We start from the raw sequence: 22,202 nt of genomic DNA on the forward strand, positions 1-22,202 counted from the left end.
GAGGCCAAGGCTGTGGCAACTGCTGCCAGAGCTGGGGACTGTGCCAGAGTCCCTGGTGTCGCTGCCATCTGAGGCCCACAGGGATTTTAATCAGCTGAACTGAGCATCCAGTCCTTGGAGGCCCAGGCAGGGCCACAACCTAGCAGTACAACTAAAGGGGATTCAGGCCACACACAGGGGGTGAGTGTTGGACTAGATCTCCAGGGCCCTGTGGTCTCTCACCGCCAAAGCTCTGCTTGGACCTAAGGTACCGACCGGACCTTGGTGCAGGGCACAGGCAAATGCTTCTTGCCCTCAGCTGTTCACAAGACCGGGCACCAGGGCTTTGTTTGGCGCCAACCACTAGAGGGACCTCCACCCCTGGTCTCGGGGTTCGAATGCGGCGGGACCTAGGGTGCCTCGGGGCTTTCCAACCGGGGTAGGGGGAGCGGCTCAGAGACGAGGATGAGTCGGTCCGTCCTCAGGCCAACCTCAATTGCGATGGATCGCACGCAGGCGGCGAAGTCCGGACGCCCAGAGGCTTGCTACGCTGGTCGTGCCTCTAGTACGGGTTTTCTACGCTTCTCTCCCTCTTCGCAATTCTCGACACAAGTTTCCTTCTTCCTCGCTTTCAGTCCCGTGGCACGGGGACGGCGCCGAAAGGCTGGAGCAGCCCCGGGGACTGGGAGCAGCAGCGCTGGGACCCACTCAGGGACCTCCCTGCGCCGGAAGGGTGCCGGGGGGCAGGAGGAGGAGGAGGGGGAGGAGGAGGGGGAGGTGAAACGAAGGAGGCGGGGCTCCAGGGAGGGCGTGGCCTGCCCAGGGAGGCGGGGCTTGGGCCGGACCCGAGCGCGGCCCAGGGGGCGGAGAAGAAGGCAGGTTTGAAGGGGCGGGGTTGACGAGTCAGGTCCCTGGGGAACAGGAACAGTGGCGGCCGGGTCCCAGCGGTCTGCATCGGGGCCCGAGGGGGTGGGGCGGTCCCTGGGGAAGGTCCCAGGGGTGGGGGAACGGGCGCTCCGGGACGAGCCTCCTGTGGGTCCCCGCCCCCGTCACGTGGGCGCCGGACTCGGCCGCTGCCGGTCGGTCCGCTGGTTGGTCCCGCAGTGGATCGGTGGGCCGGTGGCCTGTCGGTCGGCTCTCGGCTCTCCTGTTCAAAGGTGGGAGAGACACGGGAGCGGCCCGCACACCTGAGCCGCCCGGAGAGGAGCTGCTGCCCCGCACCCAGGTCAGTGGGCTGCCCCACGCCCCCGGGCTCGCCGCGGGATCCCACACAGGGCCAGTGCCGGATCCAAGAACCACACAGCCGAGGGGCTCAGTGCTTCTTTCGGTCCCGGAGCGTGTCCCAGGCGTGAGGACGGGGACCCTTCTCCCCTTTTCTGGCCAGATGGCTGGACGGAGGATGTAACTCCTGCGGATTTGCTTCGAGTCTTCACTCGACCCTGCCTGGGGTCCGCGGGCAGTGGACGCTCCTGCAGGTGCCAGGGTGGCCCCGGAGATGCGCAGGGGGTCAGTTACCTCCGAGGTCTGTGCGGGTGCGCCCGAGCTCTGCTCAGCCCCGGGGGCAGCTCCGTAAACTAGCGAGCCCAAGGTGGTACGGAAGCTTTAGTTCTGCTCCCCCAGGCGAATCTCTGTTCAACAGAGCGCGTGTCCAGATGCAGCGCCTCCGCTAAGACCAGATCTATACTGTAAAAGCAAAAATGCAACATGCTTTCCAAAAATCTCAAGCCACTGCATCCCAGTAGACTGCAGGATGGGGATGGTCCTATTTGAAAGTGAGTTCCTCCTCCCCTCATGACGTCTGACTCCAGACCGGCAGTTTTTTCCTCAGATGAAAATAAGATATGTTTAAAGACCAGAACTTCCAAAGTTTGGGTAGGATTAAAACAGGCATTCTAGGCAGTGTTTAATCCTCTTAAAAAACAAATCCAATTATGATTACTTTTAGAGCAGCTGGATATTTGGTATAGATCCGTCTCCCTTTCCATATTTTGCACTACTGCCTTTCTCTTTCTCTCTTTCCTCAACCATTCCTTAATTAATTATAATACAAATCTGAAGCATCTCCAAATTTTGTGGTGTATTTTGTGAAGTTACATGCTCAACTACAGAAGTTTTGGCCATAGGCATACTTCATCTTCAGCATGTTCATTCTTTGATTATTATTGGTGTCTAGAAAACACTAAATGTTATCTGATTTAGAAATTATTTCCCTCTCGGGCTTAAGAGAGGCAGCCTATCTGTACTCTGCTTAAGTTCATATTTGAATAACTTTGAAGTGGGAGATGCGGAAGATTGGTGAGTTTTTCACAGATTGCCTTTATCCACGATTTTATTTAACATGTTTTAATTATTAGTAGTATTACTTTGCGATTTGATGATGTACCAGTTATTAGCTTAGTGTTCCTGGGGAGACAAGTCATGGCTTCTTTACTGAGATAGCAAAGGCAGATGTGTTTGGACTTTAAGACTAAGTGGAATGAGATCAATGACATGAAGGTGGTAGCAACCAAGTTGTGGGAATTACTGTTTTTCATCTGAGCAGGGAGAATCTGGGATAACTTCAAGAAGGGTGAGGTATGTGATGGACCTCAAAGGTCCTGGGTTTCTTCAGGCAGAGGAGGGTAGAGCACAGCCTGGGCTGTGAGAGCTGTGTGGGTAAGCAGGCACGGACTGGCTGTGAGACGTGGTCAGTGGTCCAGCTTGGCTCCTCTGGCAAGTGGCAGACAATAAAGTGGGTGACAAGGATAGAGCATGGTTCCAGCTGGCCATGACGGCCAGGGGCAGAAGTCTGGACTTTGTCTGAAGGCATGGGAGCCAATAACAGGTTTCAAGCAGTGATTGATGTTTCTGTGAGTTTCTCAAAGTCAGAGACTTTGGCCCTTGGCCTTTCTGACTCCCAGCCTGATACAGAGAAAATCCAGTAAATATTTGTGGAATGGATGGTCTGACAACAATTTAGAGCAGGGCTTCTCAAACATTAGCAAGTTGGAGTATCACCTGGGATCTTGTTCAAATGCTAATTTGGATTAAGTCAGGGGTGGGACCTGACATTCTGCATTTCTAACAAGTTCCCAGGAGGGTGTCATCTCTTCCCTATCTACAGGGAGGATTTAGAGTAGTAGTTTGCAAACCTGGCAATGCCTCAGAATCGCCTGGGGACCTTTGCAAAACATTCACATTAAGTAGATCTGGAACTTTTTTCCAAGTTCCCCCAGGTGATTCTGATGACAGCCATGTAGGGATTGCTCTACTGGCTTTGCTCTGGAGGGCTGTGGGCAGCAATGACCAAGGGAAAAGGATATTGGGGGTGGTGAGGCCAGTCAGAAGACTGGAAGGCCAGTTCAGGGTGTAAGTGATAAGGTATGAGGCCTTGTTTGGGGCCTGAGAACGTGGTGAGGAAGGTTCAGGTGGGAGAGCATGGAGAGAGAGAATCCATCTGTAGGACAGAGGACTAGAGAGTGGGAGGTGCCAGTCTCTAGACTGGACAGGATAAAAAGTGAGGAGGGAGGAACAATTCTGGGCGAATTCAGCTTTGGACATGAGGAATGATGTGCTTTAGACTATAATGTTTGGGGTAAGATTTGAAGGTCATTTTTTACTTGGCCACAATATATATACATATATATACACATACATATTTTTTTTTCTGAAGTACAAATCTGTTCATGATGCTCTCCTGCTTAAAATTGTCTGGTGGATTTCCTAACGCAAAATATGAGAAGGAAGAACTAATACAAACACGACTGATGAGGTGTTTAAACATTTCTTATGTTTCACAGATTATACACTCCCCTTCAAGATGTGACACTCAGTCACACCACCTGGTGTGGGCACAACTAGGCTGAAACTCTTGGCAGCTTTGTTTTTTCCTGAGTCACTATCTTTCCTGCTTCCTTCTTTCTCTGGGGAGTTCCACTTCCCTTGGCCTATGTGTTTCCTAGCATCATTCTTTGGTTCTCTGTTTTCACAGAATCCACTCGAACTCTAGGAAAGGTGGCCTGCATCCCTTACATACTCTTAAAGCCTGGTCTCGATTGACTTTGTGGATCTCCACAAGGTCCGTTCTTATCTCTCACACATCTGGTAAATAATCTAAAAGATGTTGTCCTAGGGCAGTCTGTTTAGCTTGAGGCCCAGATCTTCACAAAGCCTCTGAGCTTTGTCTTCAGTAAATTTATGATTTCTGTTGGCCTTAAGGTCATTGGTTTGGTGCTCCTTGGTAATTCTTAATTTCCTCTCTCTTTCTCTGTCACATTCACACATACACATTTATGCACACTGAGAGCTGAGCACTCATTGTGCAGGATGTTTTTAATCATCCTATTCCATGTTGTATAGTAACCTTGGCCCGTGTAACACATCTGTAGATGGGAGGCCTAGACACAGATGGGATAGGATCAATATCCTATTGATAGGATTAAGTGTAAGTTCCTTGTATGGCATTCAAGGCTCTGCAGAGGCTGGCCCTAATTTAGCTGTCCAGTTGCATCTCTGGTATTCCCCAAACTGAGGAACTCAAGAATTTCTATTCTTTTGTGCCTCTCTGCCTTTGCATACACTATTTCCTCTTTCTGAAAACCCCTTTTGTCCCTGTTCTGCAAGAGGGATGAACTTTTATTAATCCTTCAGGATTTATATCAAACTCTTGAGACCCCCTCACCCCTAAGTAATTTTTACTTTTCTGTTATGTACATATCACATCAAATATAGATCTCTGCGATTTAGTCACTTTATTTGCATGTCTCTGTCCATACCCGTCCCTGAGCTGCTTTTGGGCTGCATCAGGTCTTGTGTGTGGCTCTATACCTAGCAGATGCCGGGGAAGTTTGTGTAGAGGTGAGCCTGAGCTGGCTGGCTTTGCAATGTTTGCCTCAGTGAAGAAGGGCAGGTTATTTTGTGTGTGATATGAGGGAAGCTGAAAGACTGGGAGGAAGGACAGGCCCAACAAAGAGTGGGCCCACATGGCTAGAGTCATGGCGTTGGGTGGAAACGTTGGGAAAGGTGAGGCTGGAGTCATGGGCTTTCGGAGAGATCATGGAAGGTCCTGAAAATTGGAGTTAAGGAATTTAAATATTATTCTGATGACATTGAAGATTCCATACCCAAGTATGGAAAAGACATGGTGAAAGCTGTGTTTTCAGGAGGATTCTGGGCTGGAAAGGGCAGGTTGGAGGGACAGCCTGTTAGAATAACCCACTGAGGCAGCTTAGGACCTGGATCAAGGCAATGGCATAGGGATGGAAAGGAGGGAATAGAGGTGAGCGAGCGTGACAAGAAATCCCGCAGGCTTTGGTGACTGATTGGATTTGAGGGAGAGAGAAAAGAGTCAAACTGGACACTGACATTTTGTGCTAGTTTGCTGGGGGAAGAATGGGGCAATTGTTAACCACAGAGAGTGTGGAGGAGCTTCTTGGAAGGGGGAAGGGAAATGATTCTTTTTGGAATCAAAAGGGAGCGTTGGGTAGTTTCTTGCATGCCCTCTATATGTTTACCCATGAACACAGTGAAGCCCAAAGAACCCTACCCAAGGTGACCTGGATCTTGGTGGCAGAACCCACTCATCCTGGCCTTCTGGCCTGGAGCTCTGTCCTCTGTAGCACACTGAGTTTGGCCAGAGGAGAGCTGCCAGAAGGTCCAGACGGAGATTCCATTAGGCCATGAAAAATGGGAATGAGACCAGGTGTGGGGTGAATTCAGTCTGCAAAACAGCTAAGTCTGGAGCCTTATAGGTCAAACATTCAGAGGGGAAATGTTTGCTGGTAGCTAATGCCAGCAGGGGCCTGAGGGCTCATGAGGCCTCGTTTTTGTCCTGTGGCCTAGCTGTATGTGGAGCTGGTGGGAGATAGGAAGTGACTTAGGGTATCAACACTCTTGTTATGCTCAGTGTGGGTACATGTGTATTAATTGTTTTATTCTGGGAATGTAATCACCAATCAATTTATCAATTCCATGGAAGTTTGTATACCAAGACTGAAACACCATTTTTTCCCCCAAACATTAGGGACACGTCCAGACAGTTCATGAGAAGCTGCCCGTACAGCAATGGGGTGGGGATGGACACAGGGAACGGCTAGCTGGGGAAGGCAACTGATCATGGGGACCTCCTTCAAGCAGGGCCCTGTGTAGGCCAGGGTCGAGGATCCAGGTGGCTGGGTGAGGGCCACATCTGTCAGCAGATCTTATCTAGAATCTGCACTGCTGTTGACAGACTCTGTGGCCCTCTCTTCTTCATCCTTCCCTTTCACACCTCTCTGGCCAGCCAGGCTCCTCAGCCTCCCAGGATGGAGTCTGGCATCTGCCATGTTCCCTGGCACAGTGATCATTTTGATTTTCTAAGGCAGAGCTGGGTTAATGCACACAAAACATTTAGATGATTGCCTGGCATGTGGTAGTTGCTGAATAAAAACAAAGACACAAGGAATACTGCGAGTCAACTTTGAGAGAAAATTTGTCAAGCTTCTCTTGCTCTTTTGAGCTTTGTAGCTGGGTCTTGCCCGTTTCTACCTTATCTTGTTCTGAGTTTTATTTTTGCTTTATGGTTTTTTTTCCTCTACTAAAACCAAAATGTGTGCATGAGCCTTGCTCACCCATGGTAAAGTATCAGGGACAGCCGTAGATTGCAGACTTAGATGTGAGTTGTGTATGTGTTAGGGAGTACGTGGGTGGAGGACCCAATAATGAATCTCTAGGAAGAGATTTGTTAGCCCGGGTGAGGCTATGGGGAAAAGCTCCTACAAGGCCTGTCAATCCCCTGGCTCACAGCTGCTGTGGTGTTCCCAGGTGGCTCTGCTTTGGCTACATTTGTTTCCTTCGGGGGATGAGGATCCACACAAGGAGGGAGGTGATCCAAATCTCCGGATTTCTCTAGGGAAATGCCTGCCTAGGGATAGCTGCTGCTTGTTGAGTAGTGAAAGGGAGTTAAGTGGGGACAGTCAGAACTCCTGCCCTGACCAGGGTAAAGATACAATTCCACAGCGACTGTGTGCGTGGTTGGAATGTACCGGTCACATGCAGCTGGGCCTCTCACTCTGACCTGGAGGGCCACTCCTGTGACTGGAGTGGGCATCCTAAGTGGTCTTCTTAGCAAACTTCTTCAACCTTCCCCTGGCAGAAAGGCCCAGAGAGCCCTGCCAAAAAGACCTCCTTGGTTTGTACGTGTGTGTGTGTGTGTGTGTGTGTGTGTGTGTGTGTGTGTGAGAGAGAGAGAGAGAGAGAGAGAGAGAGAGAGAGAGAGAGAGAGAGAAATGTAGGAGCCAAGAGGTCTATTGTAGGGACAAAGGGGACAAGGAGGGGCAGAGCCACATTTCAAGCTTAGAAAGACCAAAAATAGGTTACCTCTTTCTTGCCTGATTAGGTGGCAACTCCTCTCTCTTCAGGGGCAACAGTTTCCTTCCTCCGACACAAGAGCCTTGTTTCCCCTGAATGCAAAGGTTTTTGCATGAAGAGTCCGTGGAGGTGTAGATTGGCTCCACAGAAAGCTTCCTCCAGAGGGAAGGATAGAGAAAAGTTTCATGTGGTGGGGGTAGTGCTATTCCCATTTTATGGGAGTGCCAGAGAAGTAAAGAGACTTTTGACCATTCCAGAGTATTAGATCTAATTTATTGTTCAAATTGGATGCTTTTAAGAGTGAAAGGTGGCAGATAAATCCTAAACTAGATGGGACCCTGAGATGACAGGACTATACCAGGCACACTGGGATGTGTGGTGTCAAACTCAGGGTTCAAAACTCCGATCTCGAAGGCAGGAGGATCGATTGAGGTCAGGAGTTGGAGACCAGCCTGAGCAACAGCAAGACCCTCTCTCTACTAAAAATAGAAAAGAATAGCTGGGCGTGGTGGCATAAGTCTCAGCAACTCGGGAGGCTGAGGCAGGAGGATCACTTGAGTCCAGGAGTTTGAGGTTGCTGTGAGCTAGGCTGATGCCATAGCACTCTAGCCAGAGTAACAGAGCAAGACTCTGTTTCAAAAAAAACCAAACAATAAAATGCAACCTTCCCCCGCAAAACAAAACAAAACAAAACCCTCAAAATTCCAAATTCTAGGAGCAGTGGGGACAGGAAAGAGGAGGGGGTGTGGGGAAAGTGGATTGGCATTAGGGGAGGGGAGGAGTTGATTTGGGTTGGGAAGGCAGATTCTTCTAATTCAACATTTAACCAAAGCAAAGGAATAGTTCTTGGCTCTGACACCTGACCTTGCCTGGATGTCATGAAAAAGTTTTAATTACATAAGCTCTTCCTGTGACCAGCCAAGACATCTGGTTCTTCATGCAACGTGCTCACCTGGTAACAATAACAACAGCCTGTGTGTCTGTCTAGGTTTTCACTGTGCTGGCTCACTGGTGCGGCACGATGCCCCAGGCAGGGATTATTGTCCTGCTTCAGGGGATGAGGAAAACAACTGCTCCTACCCCCACTCCCCCACCCTTCCCGCCATTCCACAGTCCTGGCAGGCAGCTGTTTTTCTCCCTCAGGAGGACTTGGCCACCCTAGGTCCTGGGGACCCTGGTAGCTCTAGAGTGTGAGCTTTGAATCAGAGTCTTCCATAAAAATCTCAGTGCTACACAGATTTGCTGTAGCTACTTTGAGCAAGTTTCCTTGCCTCTTTGAGCTTTAAATTCCTCATCCGTTAGATGGGAACAAATTTAATTTGGTGGTTGTGAGAATTAAGTGAGATGATGCGATGTTCACTACCGTGCTTGGCACGTGACAAGCAGTCCACAAATGGTATTATTATCATTATTATTCTCTTCTCAGGAAGCCCAAGAGAAAGGCTTTGTCAGGAGGAGAGATTTACATCATCCAGAGTGTTTATCCTGAAATTTCAGGGGGAAAGTAGTGTTTAGAGGTCAGCAGAAAGTTCGGGAGGCAAAGTGCATGACCCGGTGGGCAACACCCTGGCTTCAGATGGTTGGTCACCAACGAACAGGACAGGACAAGGGCAGCAAACAGAGCGCGCCCAGCTCAAACCCGCTGGATGAGACGTGGCAGGGTTAAGTACAAAGTCCTGCCCTTAGGCTCTGACAGCCAATTGTGTGAGTGTCCTACCCATCCATGTGGAAAAGCTCACATAAATTGGCTTAGGTTGGCTGCACTAATAGAACTCCTGGGTTTAGAGCTGGGTAGGGTAACTTTTCCTTGCATTGGCCAAGACCGGCCACACCTAGAGGTGATGCCCTGGCCCCCACACTTTGGAGGCAGGTAGAAGAGGGACCCCAAATACTGCAAAACTAGGGGTCCCTGTTCTGCAAGCTTTGGAAGGACCTGAGGACAGACAGGAAGACACAGGGATGTGACTGCTGTTCTCAGGTGGGTGAGGGAGCCAAAATGTTCTGCATTGCTCAGAGGGCAGAGCAGAGGGCCCATGGTGGTGATGGCAGTAGGAATTAAAGAGGAGGCTGATTTTAGTTTGACATGATGTAAGAAATCTCAGATAACTCAAGCTTGTCTCTGGGGCCAAACAGCTGTCTTACAGCATATATTGGAGTCTACCTGAAGAGGGTATTGTCCAAGCAGTATTGACTAGACAGGAGTTTATAAAATAACAGGGGAGGAGGGTGTGCGGAATGGTTATAGGTATAACTTCAGTGCTGTAGGATTTCGGCAAAGAGAAAGCTTCGTGGGTTCACCAGCTGGGGCTGGGTCCTGAGGAGCTGAGAAGGGGAGGCTGTGTGGGGATCCCAGTCAAACAAGTGTCATGAATAAGAGGCACAGAAGCCTGAGCGAGCAAAGTGGGATCAAGAAATGATAAGGAAACCAGCTGAGCTAGACTCTTTCTATTGTTAAAATGTGAAAGAAGAATTTGAGACTCATAAGGGGAAAGGGTCTGGAATGCCAAATCTGGTAGTGGCTCCTGAGCTGAGACGACGTGCAGCAGAGGTAGGCTGGGGAAGGCTGGCCTTCAAGCTGTGTGGAAGCTTCTCTACCCAAGCCACAGGCTGAACGTCCCACTTAGTGACAGGAAAGGGCACTTCCTCAGAGCCTGCGAAGCCTGCAAGTCTGAGACCATGATCCCAAAGATGTGACTGTACTGTGTGTATTCTCTGCTGACGCCTGCCTCAGCCTAACCACCTGGCCAGGGCATGAACGCTCTTTCAGACTCATGGGCTACCCTTGAAGGTTTTGAGAACCCAGTGTCCTGGGACCTGGAGAATCAAGTGTGTGGTCTGAGGCACTGGGCTCACAGCACAGGACAGGGTATGGCAGGTGTAGAAGGGATGATCCAGGGACACTGGGGAGTCTGTCTGCAGCCTGGCCACAGAGCAAGGTTCCAGCCCTGAGAGAGGGCGGGGACGTGATGTGGGCACCACGGCCTCATTCCAGTAGGCTGAGGTTTTGGGTGGGGTGCTGCGGTTAAGCAGTGTGGATGCCTGAGGGGCATAATATCTTGGTCTGGGTGGCAGGGAGGGAGCCCGGCAAGGTGGTAGGAAGGGAGGCCATGGAACCTAAAGGCAGAACTGGCCCATTGGATCTAGGGAAACTCCTAATCTTTTAGGAACAGAGGTAGAGCATAAATAACTTCTGAATTGTGCTCTGTGCTGAGAATGATAATGATGGGAACACAAGATAACTAAGGCATGTCCTCTGCCTGAGTGGGACTTAAGGAATGGACCCCTTACTCAAAACAGGCAATAATAATGGCTCTGAAAGCACAGTGACTAGTCAGAGGCAGAAGAGGCTGGGGTGCCTGCTTACTGAGGAGGTGGCTTTTGAGGTGGGTCTTGAACGAAAGACAGAGACTGGAGACACCCCTTTATACGGGGGAGAAGAGAATTCCTGGCAGAGGGAACAGCAGGGCACCAAGGAAGGCACGGGCAATGCCAATTAAGGGCACCTGTGGAAAACAGCTGGCGGTTTGGTTTGGCCAGAACTGAGGAGTAAATGAGATTAAATAGGGCACCAGGGATTGGAAATGATGATGTATTAAGTACCCATAGTGCATCAGGCATGGAGCACAGCTTAAATCTCACAGCAGCCTTTCTGAGCGCGGGCAGAGGAGGAAATGGGATCCCAGGAATGTGGCCTTCTTTCCAAGGTTCCCTCGATGTTCTGCAGCTGAAGTAAGATTTTTGCCTCGTCTACCTTGTTCTTGTTTTTTTCACTCTATTTTACCACTATGTTTAGAGTCCGGATTATTCATTTACAGTGAAGACCTGTTCTCACCACGTGAGGCAGAAAGGTGTTCAGATGACATGTGACAGACCACATTAACCTTTGAGAAGCATTTGGTGGATGTGGCCAGGTTGTCACAAAACACACCTCGGCTCTGATAAATACATACACACACACACATTTAGGTAGTTTTTCTCTAAAATAGGTAGTAGGAGGTCACATAGTTTTCACTTTATCATAGAAATGGTTACTCCCAGGCTGCTATAGGCAATTTCTGAATTATTGGCTGAATTCCTTTATTTTCTCACTCAACACTCAAGAAAATGGGGCAAGATGAGTCTTCTCTAATTTATACAAAAAGCTTCTTGGCTTTAGCTACTTCATCACTAGTAACAAGTTATCTACAACCAACCTCACCTGTTTAGGACCCCAGGGTATCAACCCCGAGGGATGGTTAGCAAGTGTGGTGCTCCGGAGTGGGGTGGAAGGATGTGGTGTGTGAGAGTCAGAGAAACCTGGGCAGCACCCCAGGTGGGGCTGTGGGGGTGGGAGGAGGGTGATACAGCTCAATGAGAGTTTGCCGAGAGCCTGCCTGTGCAGGGGTGTGGAGTGGGCACAGGGACACCTGCGTGAAAGGAGAGCATTGTTTCCACAGATGGCATGTTCAGGCTCTGGGCAGGTGGGTGTTGGTGGGGGTTGCCTGCTCAAGTCAGGGTTCGTTCTAATGCTGTATCCTGTAGAGGCAGCCAGTCCTTACTGCAGAGCAGGTCTGCCCAGGGCCCAACCCTCTGTCCCGCTCGGCTCCTGGAGCTCAGAGCCTGGAGCCAACCCTGTGGCCACACCTTGCTTCTGTCCTCAGGGTGGACCAGGGGTCCTTCAGGCTTCCTAATGGGAGGCTTTTCCTCAGCCCAGAGAGAAAGGTAGAAAAGACCACCTGGGAGGCAGTAATAACCACTGAAAAATATTCAAGGAAAGAAGTTAGGTAGTGTGTGGGCTGGGTGACTCCAGAGCTCATGTCAGCAGGAGACTTCGTGTGGGAGAAAGCTCTCCCTCCACGTCCTACCACTTAATAGGGAACACTTTGAAAGCTGTTAAAGGCTGCTCCAGTGTCACAAATCCAGCACTCAAATGTCGTGGTTATTTCTATTTTTAAAAGAGAATTTTAAATAAACCAAGTGACAGTTGAATGAGGAATGGGATTCATGAGAAGGATCATATCAGCTGCATGAGAAACGCATCTCCTGCATCAGTTACACATCACGTATGGAAACCTTTCCTAAAGCGCTCCAGAGTCATTGCCTGTGTGGCTGTTGGTGTCCCCTAAGAGCATAGTGTCCACTAAGAACAGTTGTGGGGCCTCTCAGACACAAGTACAGCACTGCCATCTTCACTCAAAGCCATCTCTGGGGCTCTCTTTTTTTAATTATTATTATGTATTTATTTATTTTTATTTCAGCTCTTCATGGGGGTACAAAACCTCAGGTTACATACATTGTCCGTGTCCCACCCATCCCCCTGAGTCAGAGCCCCAGGCGCGTCCACTCTCCAGACAGTGCGCCTGGCATACACCATGCAGTCATACTTCCATCCCCTCCCCCCACCACCTCCCCAAGTCAGCACCTTCAAGCATGACCATTCCCCAGACGGTGCGCAACGCACTCATCATGCAGGCATGCATCCATTCCGCCCCACCCCTCCCGTCTCAGTCTGTTATCCAATTGGTATCCTTCCCCGATGTGCATTTAGGTGATGATCAGGGAAACCAATTTTCTGGTGAGTACATATGATGCTTGGTTTTCCATTCTTTGGATACTTCACTTAATATAATGGGTTCCAACTCTCTCCAGGAGAACCAAAGAGATGTCGTATCATCGTTATTTCTTATAGCTGAGTAGTACTCCATGGTATACATATACCACAGTTTACTAATCCATTTGTGGATTGATGGGCACTTGGGTTGTTTCCACATCATTGCGATTGTGAATTGTGCTGCTATAAACATTCGAGTACAGGTGTCTTTGTTATAGAATGACTTTTGTTCTTCTGGGTATATGCCCAATAATGGGATTGCTGGATCAAATGGTAGGTCTACTTGAATCTGTTTAAGGTATCTCCATAATGCTTTCCACAGGGGTTGCACTAGTTTGCAGTCCCACCAGCAGTGTATGAGTGTTCCTGTCTCTCCGCATCCACTCCAACATGTGTTGTTTGGGGATTTTTTGATAAAGGCCATTCTCACCGGAGTTAAGTGGTATCTCATTGTGGTTTTGATTTGCATTTCCCTGATGATTAGGGATGTTGAGCATTTTTTCATATGTTTGTTAGCCATTCTTATATCTTCTTTTGAAAAATTTCTATTCATGTCATTTGCCCACTTTTTGATAGGATTGTTTGATTTTTTTCTTGCTGATTTTCCTGAGTTCTAAATAGATTCTTGTTATCAGTCTTTTATCTGATGTGTAGTATGCGAAAATTTTTTCCCATTCTGTAGGCTGTTTATTTTCGTGACTGTTTCTTTGGCTGTGCAGAAGCTTTTTAATTTAATCAGGTCCCATTCATTTATTTTTGTTGTTGCTGTGGTTGCCTTAGGGGTTTTCTTCATAAATTCTTTGCCTAGACCAATGTCTGTAAGAGTCTTTCCTACATTTTCTTCTAGAATTCTAATCGTTTCCCATTTAAGGTTTAAATCTGTTATCCACTGTGATTTGATTTTTGTGAGAGGTGAAATCTGTGGGTCCTGTTTCAGTCTTCTACATGTGGCTATCCAGTTTTCCCAGCACCATTTATTGAATAGGGATTCTTGTCCCCAGAGTATGTTTTTGTCTATTTTGTCAAAGATTAGATGGCTATATGAGGATGGTTTTATATTTGGATTTTCTGTTCTGTTCCACTGGTCTGTGTCCCTGCCCTTGTGCCAATACCAGGCAGTTTTAAGAACCACAGCCTTGTAGTATAGTTTGAAATCTGGCAAATCAATACCTCTCTGGGGCTCTCTTGATGGCCAGTGCATGGGAACAGGGACCCCAAGGCTGAAGCCATCCATGAATGTGGGCGGGACTTGGCCCTTACCCTCCCCGCCCCCACAGAGCCTAGCTCAGCTTTAGCCTGCCTTTTGGGGCCTCCCAAATCCATCTCCCCTGTGGTGACTTCTGTCAGGAGCCTGCCTCCAGATGGCCCCTGAGCGTCATAAACTCTGCCTGCTCACTGTCCCTAAGTAAGGCTGCCTGGGGGCTCTGGTGGAATTTCAGAGAAGGTGCCAGAGGCGCAGGAGTGGGCGTGTGCTCTACAGGAAATGGTCTGCTTTGGAAGGCCCTGTGGCCCTGCCTTGCTCCCTTTCCGTCAGGTGCTGCAGGAGAGAGGGAGAAAAGCTGGAGCATGTGTGCTGTGTTTGGGCTACTGTACCCCCCAGGGTCTGCCTGTTTTGAGGGGTGGCTCCAAGAGACTTGGTGACTTCTCAAAGGGATTCAACATCACAGGTTTTCTCTCCTGATCCTAATATTGAGGTCTTGATGAAGGGTCTCGGCCAAATCCATCTTTTGGAATAGTGCAGTCAGGGACATGTTCTCTGAGTGGGGAGAGGCAGAGTGTTGCATATTTACTGGGCCAGGCACTGAGCTGGGTACTTTATTCTGTCTTCTTTCTTAACCCTCTAGCCAGGCCTGGGTGAGGCAGGTATCAGCTCCATTATATAATAACCTGAGAGGTTAATGTGTATTACCCAAGGTAAAAAACTAACCCACCTCATAAGTAGTACGGCCACGATTTAAACCCAAGCCTGTCTGATTTTGCTATTGTCTGCGTGTTTATGTTCCCCCAAAATTCATATGTTGATATCCTAATCCCCAAAGTGTTGGTATTACAAGGTGGGGCCTTTGGGAGGTGATTCGGTCATGAGGGTGGAGCCCTCATGATTGAGAATGGTGCCCTTAATAAAAAAGGGCTATGTATTAGGGGTGCTGTATATTAGCCCCAGAGAGCTAGCTAGTCCCTTCCACCACTCGAGGACACAGCTAGAAGACACCATCTGTAAACCAGGAAACAGGCCCTCACCAGACACTGAATGTGCTGATGCCTTGATCTTAGGCTTCCCAGCCTCCAGAACTGTGAGAAATACATTTCTGTTGTTTATAAGCTACATACCTAGTTTATGGTACTTTTGTTATAGCAACATGGAAGGACTAAGACAAAGCTTGGACTCCTGCTGCTGCATCCTGCTCCTCTCCTTCTTCAGGGAAAGGAGCCCCCACTCAGTTGGCCAGAGCGGGGCCTCAAAAGGCTGGGGACCGGGACCTGGCATCTGAGGCCCTTTTGAGTCACATAGACCACTACACCTTTCACTTCCTCAAGTCTGAGGAACTGTCTGGGTACCTTCTATGTGGGAATAAAAACCCTGTTTTGTTGAAAAGAAGAGGTGAGAAAGATGGGAGAGAGGTTGCAGGAGATTTTTAGACAGTCCCATTCACCTGGGGTTCAGCTGACAGACCTCCAGGAGCAGGACCACTTGAGCTTCCAGGGAGGGGGTTACCTAGTAGAGTGTTAATGCTCCAGTGAGCTTGTCTTTGGGCTGCAGGAACATGTGGGCAAGTGGGGGATTTCTGGATCACTTTTCTTGGGAAAGTCCCTGAACCACTCTTTGGCCTCAAAGCTCTTAGTGGGATGAGCTTGAGGGAAGTGATCCAAGTGGCAAGTGTCTTGTGACCGGCAATTTGATGCTAGGGGACTGGCCTGCCCCTTCCTCCCACATCATATGCTGGAGCTGTTAAATTGGGTTGAAGAAGGCTGGGCCCAGGCCTTTTGGCCCCGTGAGTGCATCTTGGCAGCTGGTCAGGCTATAGGGTCTTCGAATTTCCTCCTTGTAGCATCCTAAAATCTGGCCTTACTAAATGGTCTTGGTTTCCAAGTGTGATTCAACTCAGAGCTGACTTACAAAGAATATAGATAAAAGAATATTAGGAACTGCCCTTACCTGGATGTTGTTTAAGTTCTGAGGATGTAAAGCAAAGTCTCCCTTGGACTGAGGGAAGGGGACCACCAGTGGGTCAGAACAGAGACCAATAACTCTGGAGAGGAGGCTGCCTTCTTCTCACAGGCTCTCCCTGCTGTGTGTCCAAGATCAGACGAGGGTGAGTATGAGTTTACTTCACTGCCATAACAAAGTACCAGACTCAGGGGCTTACACAACAGAAATTTATTTTCTCACAGTTATGAAGAGGCCAGAAGTCTAAGATCAGGGTGTTGGCAGGGTTGGTTGGTCTGAGGGCTCTCCTTGGCTTGCAGATGGGTCATCTTCTCCCTGTGTCTTCACATGGTCTTCCCTTGGTAGCTGTCCACATCCTAATCTCTTCTAAGGACACCAGTCCTTTTGGATTAGATCCACCTGTATGATCTCATTTTAATGTAATTACCTCTTTAAAGACCCTATTTCCACATTTGGCCACATTCTGAGGTTTAGGGAGTTAGGAATTCAATACAGGAATTTAGGGGGCGGGTCACAATTCAGCCCATAACAGGGTGTTTCCAAAATCCTCAGTAAACAAGGCTCAGTGTCATGGTTAGGGATGGAGAGGCTGTCACTGCTTGTCCTGCCAAGCTTGGGACCAGGAGAGGGAGGTAGACCCAGCCCAGCCAGTGGAGGAAGCTTACTGGCCTTGTCTGAAGGCCCAGCCCAGAAAAGCTCCAGGCTGAGGGGTTTATTTGTAGTCTGGCTCCCTGGCAGCAGTGGGTTCTGTACAGTGTCTTCATCTGGCTCCCATGTGGCCCTCGGCCCTCCAGTGAAGACGGAGCTGCTGATACCCCACAGCCCAGGCCTGCAGGGGAAGCCCCCTCCTCCTGACAGAGGCAGGAGCCAGGCTGTTGTTGACAGCACACGGGCCAGTGGCTTTTGTCTCCCACTGGTTTAATTTTCCTTTTAATGCAAAAGGAAAACCACTGCATTGAATCAAAATTAAAGTGTTCAACAAATGCTGAGATAAAGGTTCAAAATACAGAATAAACTGATTAATTCAATTCGTATTTACCTACAGCCTGCCAAATTCTGGGGCCTGTTCCCCACCCCAAGCGGGCAGCTAGGGAGGCTTGTAGGAGGTAGTTGGCTGTAGGCTAAAGTTATGCAGAAGGTCCTGAATAGTCTAGATAAACGGAGATGACTTGCCAACTTAGATGTGTTTTTTTCTTGTTGCTTAGCATTCTAAAATGATGGAATGAGGAGAAACGCCTGGTTTTATCATCTGCTAGGACAAGTTACATCCTTTTCTCTTGTTGGTCCTTTGGGAATATAATTGTATCCATCAATTATGTCTCTTGCTCATGCCAGGCCCAAGCATGGCCAAGTTCTCCTTATGGTAGAGTTGCCTTCGCCTCTGAATATCAGGCTGCAAGAAAGAGAGGGGCCTCAGGTATGGAGAAAGTTAGATGGGAGAGGCTGTCGTGGATGACCCACAGCCCTTGTTTCAGAATGCTAGCCAAGGTCACATGCTCCTTCTCCCTTCACTCTCCACTCAGATGCACATTTAACATTTTGTGCCGGCAAATGTTTACTGCGTGCCCACCTGTGTCAGGCTCTTTGCTGGGCTGTGAGGATAGACAGGTGAATAGAACATACTCCTTGCTCTCAAGCAGCTCAACTTAGAAGAGGAGACAGACACACTGAGAAATAATACAGATTATTATCATTTTCATAAATAATGTAAACAGCTATGATGGTAAAGGTGGGTAACAAGGATGACAGCAGTGGAGAGAAGGCATCTGGTGCCTACAGGATGGGGCATCAGGAAGGGCTTCCTGGCGGTGGTCATTTGGATAAGGCCTTAGCATGGCTGGGATTCAAAAGTATAGATGAAGAAAGGCATCCCAAGTAGAGGAAATAGAGAAAACAGAGACAGGGCATTTCTGTGTTTGGGGGTAGAAGTGGTCCATTGTGGCTGGAACTTGGAACATGGTGAGAAGTGCAGCTGGGGGGTGGACTGTAATGCAGGACTTTGAGCTTCATAATATGGCTACTTCTGCTGAAAGCAGTGGGAAGCTGTGGAAAGTTTGGGAGCTGGAGAGCATGTCATGAGCTCTGTGGAACATGTCCTGCCTGCACCGGGAAACACAGATTGAAGGGGAGTCAGCTGTAGGTAGAAAGCCCAGAGGCAGCAGCTTTTGCAGGCCAGCTGAGAATTGATGACCCCATCAGTTAAGAGGTAAGGTGAGAGGTAAGGAGTTTGGGTGGACGTTAGGACCTATTCAGGGAGTCTGAATGGCACTGTAGAAAGAGCACGAAACACATCATCAGGAACTTAGGTTCAAACCTCAGTTCTGCTGGAAGGGAGGTGAAATCCTGTGTCCCCTGCCCCAGAAAGTCCAGATCCTTAGGTGGTGGTTTGGCTTTTTGTTTTAACCGTTCATTATAAAAAGAATTCAAACATACACAGAATAGAAGGAACAGTATAATGAATCCTCTTAACCATCACTCAGCTTCAACAAGATCCTCTTGCCTGTGTTATTTTATAGGGGGTAGTTTTTGAAGCTCTTTGGAAATATTCATGCTGAGTTTGTGTTCAAAGCATTTCTCTGAGTCTGTGATCAGGTTGAAGCAGTGAAATGACTTTATGTCCATTTGTTCCTGCCTGGAGGTAAATTGTGTGTTCTTTGTTGTGAGAAGGAACATTAGGGTAACTGTCTTTGAAGGGTGGTGAGTTCTGGGGCAGAGGAAGCACATTGCCAGCAGGGGCCTGTGAGGGGGTAGGGCTCTGTCTGCCATGGGGGCAGGTGGGGTGGAGACAGGGGAGAGAATGGAGGTAAGGGCCACTGGGAGGGTGGTGTGTGGGCCAGGCACCCTCATTATCCATTCATTGGAGGGTGCGTGTTGCCCAGGGCTTCATTCACACTGACCAACCTGACAAGGCTTGTCTATAAACCAGACCACAATTTAATTTACTTTGGCAGGCATTGTTCAGTGGCCATGATACAAATGCCTGCCTTCCCAGACTGCCTTCCTGGCATTACCCTACCTGGGAAAGTGAATTACAGCATCATCTGCAGGTTGCTGGGGAGCCAAGCTCCCAGACAGAGGGCACCATGTAGATTATAAGCGCATCACCCTAGACCATGATGGGACTTCCAGGCCAGTGATGGTGTCCTCCTTGGCATGCCCCTTCCCTCTTCAAGGTGGCTCTAGGGAAAGGGGAGGAGGGGCCTAGCTACACATGCTAAGTTTCTTCTTCTTCTCCACCAATCAGATACTGAGCCACCCTCCAGGGGAGGAAGGTCTAGAAAGAGAAGATGCCAGTGTTCTCCCATTGGATATCCCCATGGCAATGGGAAACAAACTAAAGGAAGGTGTGAGCCCATGTTTCTACAGAGGTTCATTTGGACAGCTAGGGATGGGTATGCTACTATAGAGGACATAGAACTGGCTGGGTGTTGAAAAATTAGTTTTGATGGGCAGAGACTGGGAATGGGCCTTTAGGTTGAGGGGACAGCATGATAAAAGCACAGTGACATGAGAATGCCTTCCTGTGGCTGGAGTATCAGACTCTCAGGAGGTAGTCAGGCTCGGTGAGGCCGTGCTGTAAAGTGGTTAGGAATGTAACCTTGGGGTCAGATTGCTTGGATTCAAATCTTATTTCTGTTGCTTCCTGGATGCGTGCTTTGGCCAAGTCACTTAACCTTTGCTCGCTTCTGTTTCCTTATCTGTAAAGTCTGGATAATAATAGTTACAAATATTGAGATAGTGAAATTCATATAAGTGCTTAGTTCAGTGGAGAGAAGTGCTTAGGAAATGGCAGCCATAATTATTACCATGATGAGACCAGGGCACTTTGGAGTCAACTCCAATTTGGATGCCAGCTCATGAGTTTGGACTGCCGTGGGAGAGGCCAGGTTCTTCAGGGCCCGGGTTCTGAATACCTGCGTGCAGGGGGGAAGGATGAGACGGAGAAGAGCATCCCTGCAGAGAGAGACCCATGGAGACCGGGGCACTGGAAGGGAACAGGACTGGGGAAGTGTCACAGGTGAACGCAGTCTGAAAGTTCAAGGAGGAACCCAGAGGGTGCTTCATCCCAAGTGCCAGAGGACAGTATCAGCATACCAAGGAGAGCATCCAGAGGATGCTGGACGATCACTGGTCTAATTTTTTACTCTATTAACTCATTTAACCTTTACAACCACCCTTTGAAGTAGGTTCTTCTATTATTCCTGTCTTATAGGTGAGGAAACTGAGGCACAAAGGTTAAGCATCTTACCCTATGACACACAGTGAGTGTTGGAATCTGGGCTCTCCCCCAGGCAGTCTCACTCCACCTTGGGGTTTTAATACTTCCCCTAAGATCCCCCTGGTGGAATGGGACCAGAAGCAGCTCAGTGGGCAGTGGACGTCTCCCACAGTGGGCGTCAGAGAGCATGAAGGTGGCAGTGGGGCTCTGAGGCAGAGGACAAATGTGGAATCATGGCCGGGGGTGCACAGTCAAAGGCAGTGTTGTAGAGTAGCAGCAGCTTTCATATTTGTGTAGGTTGAAAGGAAGGAACTAGAAAGCCTGAGAGACATGCAGATTGAGCTCCGAGGGGGCATATTTGAAAGATTGGACCTCAGCAATGGTAGGAGACTAGGGGCCAAAGGGAGGAGGGGCAGCTCTTCCACAGGACAGGGGAGTAGGAAATGGAGAGAAAGGGAATCAAGGGGTTCCGTTTCTCATTAAAGAAAGATGCAGGGTAGTTTGCTGAAAGGAAGTCTGACAGGAATGTAACATGAGATTAAAGAGCTTGGGCACACGAGCATGTGATGGAGTGTTATGTATTGTTTTAGCATCGTGGGAACAGAAGGAAGAGGACACAGGTGAACTTGGTTGCCCAGGCAGAGGGAGTGAGTGGGTATGCCGTGAGCGGAAGGCAGAGGGGCTGGGGAGCAGGTTCAGTGTGAGCTGGGAGGTGGCCAGAGCGAGGCAGAGTTTCAGGTGAGGACACTGCACAATGACCGCTGACAAGCTGAGCCAGAGAGAGAGAGGCCTCTGCGCCTTCCAGAATAGGGGGACAGTGAGCAGGGAAACGGAGTCAAAGACAAGTGTGGGAAGAGGGAGGTGTAACACGCTGGGGACCCGCATTGCAGACAGAGGGGACAGGCTGCCAAAGCCTGGTTGCACCTGGGGACGGGGAGTCCAGAGAGGCCCGTGAGCCCCCAGAGGAAGATGCTGCCCTCAGGGCTTTGCATCCTGCCACAGGACTGCTGGGATGAGCGGGTGCTCCTGGGCAGCTCCCTCAGTGGGTCCCATGGCCTGACGAGTTGAAGCCAAGTGCTGGGGGTGAGAGGAGGGGAGGGACCCTTCCCAGGCTGGTCCCAGCTTCATTTGCTGCCACTCTTTCCCAGCTCACTGGCCACAGAGCTACATCTTTGTAAAAAGGGGCTGATAATTGTAATGTATCCCTCACGGGACTGCCACAAAGATTACATGAGATAATGAGGACAGAGTCTTCTCACAAGGGCTGCAGCATCTCATAGGAGACTGGAAACCCGCTGTGAACTTCCAGAGCAGGCAGCTTTCACAGACAGGTGGATATTGCACGTGCAGAAAGTAATTTGCCGTCACTTTGATGTCTTGTGAGCGGCCGTGTGGCTGGAGGGCAGGCAGCCGGATCATAGAGCATGCGAGTTATTTGTTGCCTGGTCCTCGTCCTGGTCCTGGTCCTTCACGGCTCAGCCTCGAAGGGTACGTTCTCATTTCCATTTACTTCTCAGACCCACTCTTCTTGAGCCTCTCAGATAGAAGGGAAAGAATTTTCCATCCCAAGTTCTCTAAGTGGCAGCAGCAGGACCCACTGTGAGGACAGATGTACTTGCCTTACAGTGGGAAGGGGGGCACTGACTGGGCTTGGTGATGCTCTGCTCCCTGGACGCTGTCTGGCGCCCCATCTTGCTCCTTCCAAGGCATAGATTCCTGTCTCATTTCTCTCTCCTCCCGCCCCCTCTCCTTGTTGGAGTTCCTGCATTGTCTGACCTTTGACATCTTTGCAAACTGTTCATCGGTAGGCCAGGGGGTAAGCCCCATGGCCTTGGTCACTGAGATTGTTGTGGCCTCTTCGCCACAAAGCCCTTGAGTTGGGGAAAAGAACTCAGCTGGGGCAGGGGGCGTGGGCAGAA

General features: G+C 49.4%; 1 protein-coding gene across 3 annotated transcripts in view; it reads left to right on the forward strand.

The window, feature by feature from the left end:
* The first annotated feature begins 1,033 nt into the window (after nucleotides 1-1,033).
* PPFIBP2 (PPFIA binding protein 2) overlaps nucleotides 1,034-22,202 on the forward strand; it is a 134,717-nt gene continuing 113,548 nt past the window's right edge. For all 3 annotated transcript variants that reach the window (XM_045557425.1, XM_045557414.1, XM_045557415.1), the window contains exon 1: nucleotides 1,034-1,204. The gene's annotated coding sequence lies outside the window, so the exon portion shown is untranslated. The remainder of the gene's footprint in view (nucleotides 1,205-22,202) is intronic.

This window comes from Lemur catta, chromosome 7, assembly GCF_020740605.2.
Source record: "Lemur catta isolate mLemCat1 chromosome 7, mLemCat1.pri, whole genome shotgun sequence".
NCBI lineage: Eukaryota > Metazoa > Chordata > Mammalia > Primates > Lemuridae > Lemur > Lemur catta.